A 4,852-nucleotide genomic window follows, 5' to 3' on the forward strand; every position below is an offset into this window, starting at 1 on the left:
AGAATGGATCAAGGTGAATAAAAGATGCTGGAGATGTGGGAGGTCCCACCAAGCCGCACAGTGCGACCTCAAAAGACTTTGTGACCTGTGCCAAGGAAAGCACTTGAGAGTTCTCCATAGTGTGAACACCCGTCCCACTGCAGAGCCACCCAAAGTAGAGAGTTGTTTAGTTAACAATGGTACCGAGGTTCTTTACCTGGACCGTCCATCAACTTCCACTCGTGTCCTATTAAAGGTTGTGAGAGTGCTTCTTCGGAACAAGGACCGTACTCTTGACACCTATGCGGTATTGGATGATGGATCAGAACGCACAATGCTCCTGCCAGAAGCTGTTGACCGACTTGGATTGCAAGGTAGACAAGAAGATCTTGTCCTCCGCACAATACGTCAGGATGTTCAAACGTTGAAAGGATCATCCGTCTCATTCTGCATATCACCCCTTGCACATCCCAGAAAAAGCTTTCAGGTTGCAGAGGCGTTCACTTCACAACGTCTCAGCCTGGCGGATCACTCATATCCCATCTCCATGTTGAAGAGGAAATATAAGCATCTGGCAGACCTCCCTATCGAACCATTCGAGCATGTCAAGCCACTTGTATTGATAGGAGCTGATCACCCCCATCTGCTCACTCCAGTCGAGCCAGTGAGGTTAGGCCCTCCAGGAGGACCGGCAGCTATCCGTACCAGACTGGGTTGGACGCTTCAGGGGCCGACTCACCTCATCCAGTGGATAGCATGCACACAACAGTGCCTCCTTACCAGTGTTTCACCGCAGACAACAGAGTTGATGAGGAATGTTGAGAAACTCTGGCAAATGGATGTGCTGCCTTTCCAGAGTGACAAGATGGTGGTGAGATCAAAACAAGACAAGGAGGCAGTAGAGCACCTGGAGGCAAAGACAAGGAGGGTAGAGGTTGCTGGCATCCTCCGGTATGCTACTCCGTTGCTGCGGAAAAAGGACATGCCCCTGTTCCAGGCATCCAAAGAGGCCGTTCTACCGAGCTTGAGGAGTACAGAGAAGCGATTGGCAAAGGACCCTCAACGTGCCAGAGCCTACTGTGAGGCAATCAACCAGCTGGTACAATCAGGAGCTGTCAAGAAGTTGGGACCAGACGAGATCTCAATGACTGGTGAAACATGGTACATACCTCATCACCTAGTTAGCCATAATGGGAAGAATCGGCTTGTTTTCAACTGTTCCTATCAGTTCCGTGGACTGAATCTGAATGATGCCCTTCTTCCAGGACCGACCTTGGGCGCATCTCTTCTTGGTGTCTTGCTGCGCTTTAGGCAACAAGCAGTAGCAATTAGTGGAGATATTAAGGGTATGTTCCACCAAGTCCAGCTTCTGCCAGAAGACCGGCCACTTCTCAGGTTTGTGTGGAGAGATATGAAGCGAGAGGATCCCCCTGATACCTTCGAGTGGCAAGTTCTGCCCTTTGGCACCACCTGCTCACCTTGTTGTGCCACCTTTGCTCTTCAACGGCATGCCAGAGATCACAGTGTTCCAGAGGATGGTGTCATAGACTCTGTAGAACGCTGTTTCTATGTCGATAATTGCCTTCAGAGCGTAGCAACTGCAGCTGAAGCAAGGGGGTTGGTGGACAAACTCAGAGAGATTCTGGCGTCGGGTGGGTTTGAGATCCGTCAGTGGGCATGTAACATCCCCAGTGTCATTGAACATCTGCCGAAGGAAGCAAGGTCGGATAGTATGGAGCGCTGGCTCTCACATGATGACACAGGTCTGTCCGAATCAACTCTTGGACTTAGTTGGCATTGGGAATCGGACATCTTGGGGTATAAGAACCGCCCGCTGGACTATGGCATACTGACTATGCGCAACGTGTATAAAGTTCTGGCTCGACAGTATGACCCTCTGGGGTTCATATTACCCTACACAACCCGCGCCAAGTTGCTTGTCCAGAGCATGTGGGATAAGCATCATCACTGGGACGACCCCCTCCTTCCGCAGGATCTCCAGAGAGCTTGGAAAGAGTGGGAAGCCGAACTCAATCTGTTGCCTCGCATAACCTTACCTCGATCATATGTTCCAGCTCATGTGGGCCAAACGGTTGTCTCTAGACAGATCCACATATTCAGCGATGCATCTGAGAAAGCATACGGCTCGGTTTCCTACCTGCGGACTGAGGATGCCCAAGGCCAAGTCTACCTCTCATTCCTGGCAGCGAGATCAAGAGTCGCTCCTCGGCGACGACACTCCATTCCACGTCTAGAGCTCTGTGGTGCCCTGACAGCAGCCCAACTGGCAAAGATGTTGGAGGGGGAGCTGACCTTGAAGGTTGATCAGACTATACTTTGGAGTGATTCAACCACAGTGCTTACCTGGCTGCAGTCAGAGTCGTGCCGTTTTAAAGTATTTGTGGGAACCCGTGTAGCTGAAATTCAGGAACTCACAGAACCCAGCGCCTGGCGTTATGTGGACTCCTCACTGAATCCTGCCGATGATGTCACACGGGGTAAGACTCTTGGGGAGCTTGCCTTGCCTAATCGCTGGAGCCAAGGGCCCCCTTTCCTCCTCAAGGGACTCGACGAATGGCCGTCCCAATCACCTAAGCTGTCTGTTTCAGATTTGTCAGAATACAGGAAGTCAGTCTCTTGCGGTATTGTGACTAACAGTGACTGGCCATGTTCTCTACAAGGAGGCCAACACACTTGGAAGGATCTCGTTGAGGCTACGGTGCGTGAGCTGCACGGGGCGGCTGGACAGGGTAGCGCTGTTACTGCTTCAGATTATCATCAAGCAGAAATGACAATCTACAAGAGAATCCAGCAAGACTGTTTCCCAGAAGAATGGCATCACCTCAAGAAGGGCAAGTCAGTACCGAATAGTAGTCGCCTACTTACCTTGTCCCCAGAGTTAGACTCTAAGGAGGCGATCATACGTGTTGGTGGGAGATTGCGGCGTGCTGAAGCTCTCGATTCTGCTTTTAAACACCCGATCGTCCTGGATCCTGGTCATCCAGCCACCAAGCTACTTATACAGGACTATGACACTCGTCTCTGTCACCCTGGACCTGAACGGGTATACGCAGAAATGCGTCGCGCTTTTTGGATTCTGCGCGGGAGAGAGGCAATCCGTCAGATTCAACATCTCTGTAAGGAATGTCGAAGATGGAAGGCTAAGCCATCAGTGCCCAAGATGTCAGACTTACCCGTGGCCCGTCTGCGTCTATATAAGCCAGCCTTCTATTCCACAGGTGTAGACTGTTTTGGGCCTTTCCTGGTGAAGTTGGGACGCCGCTCTGAGAAGAGATGGGGTATTATATACAAATGTCTCACTACGCGAGCGGTGCACCTGGACCTCTTACATAGCTTGGATTCAGACTCGTTTCTAATGAGCCTCAGGAGATTCATTGCCCGTAGAGGGACGCCGGCTGAACTCTACTCGGATCAGGGCACAAATTTTAAAGCAGGAGAGAAAGAGCTTCGCGAGACATTTGACGGTCTATCCTCAGAGCTTCAGCAACTTCTAGCGAAGCAGAAGATTGCCTTTCACTTCAACCCTCCGGCAGCACCCCATTTCGGTGGGGCATGGGAGCGAGAGATAAGATCGGTCAAATCTGCTTTGTATACAGTTATAGGAGCTCAGCCGGTCTCCGAAGAAGTACTCCGTACCGTCTTGTTGGAAGTCGAGGCGATACTGAACACAAAACCCCTGGGATATAGCTCAGCCAACATAGCAGATCTGGATGCAATCACTCCGAACATCCTCTTGATGGGGCGGCTCGATGGTGCTTTGCCCCAGGTGGTATACAACAAGAGTGAAGGCTTGAGCAGGAAAAGATGGAGGCACTGTCAGGTCTTGGCAGACCACTTCTGGTCTAGGTTTATAAGGTACTACTTGCCCACCTTGCAGCCTCGACAGAAGTGGCATATAACCACAGGGGATCTTGCGGTCGACTCTGTTGTTCTGATGATGGACCCGCAGCTTCCCAGGGCTCTTTGGCCAGTCGGTAGAGTGACTAAGGTACATCAGAGTGCTGATAGTCGTGTAAGGTCAGCAGATGTCCGGATCAAGGACAGAGTCTACACCAGACCAGTTGCCCGTCTCATCGCCCTTCCAGCTATCCCAGATTCATAGGAGGGAAAGCATTCCGTCGTAGTGTCCACGGAAGATGCTGAACAGTGAGCCTTCCTCTGGAGCAAATTGCATGCAATTTGGGGGCGGCTGTGAGAAAGTCTCACTAATGACACTGATTTGTGACATGGATGTATAAGTGTCTCTTCCCGATCGCGGGGACTCTTACTTTGGCGGAACGCAGCTCATTCGGTGGATTGCTTCAGAGCACAGTGCGCGTGCGATCCAGTCTGGCATCAGCCGTCATCTTCAGTGAGAACGAGCCGTAAAATTCCCTTACTGAATGCCGTTAAAGGATCGTCGTTATGTTCCTTTGAGTGTTAAAGTTGTGTGCGTCCAGAGAGAAAACCACACACATATATGCTGACCCACGTCTACGGACATAAGCACGAGACGGTGCCAGTATTCATGCTCATCCTTGATATGTGTACAGAGAGCACTGTTTAACTCAACCTGATAGGATCTGGCTCCCCCTCTGCATATGCTTGTTCAAATAAATCTGTTGAACTGGATTCCTTCTCCGACTTTGGTGTTCTAACCGGCACACCCGTATCAACTTCATCTCATTAGCAACAGCTAGCACCTTACAGTCCTTAGCCCCTCAGCTACAGCAACTCTGTGTGACACAAATAGTGCTCTTTACTTGTATAGACAGAAAAACAGACAGATGATAGATAGATAGATAGATAGATAGATAGATAGACAGATAGATAGATTTATAGATTTATGGATAGATAGATATAGATAGATAGA

Source organism: Siphateles boraxobius, unplaced genomic scaffold (genome assembly GCF_051911475.1).
Source record: "Siphateles boraxobius isolate OS27281-9 unplaced genomic scaffold, OSU_SipBor_1 81, whole genome shotgun sequence".
In the NCBI taxonomy this organism is placed as follows: domain Eukaryota; kingdom Metazoa; phylum Chordata; class Actinopteri; order Cypriniformes; family Leuciscidae; genus Siphateles; species Siphateles boraxobius.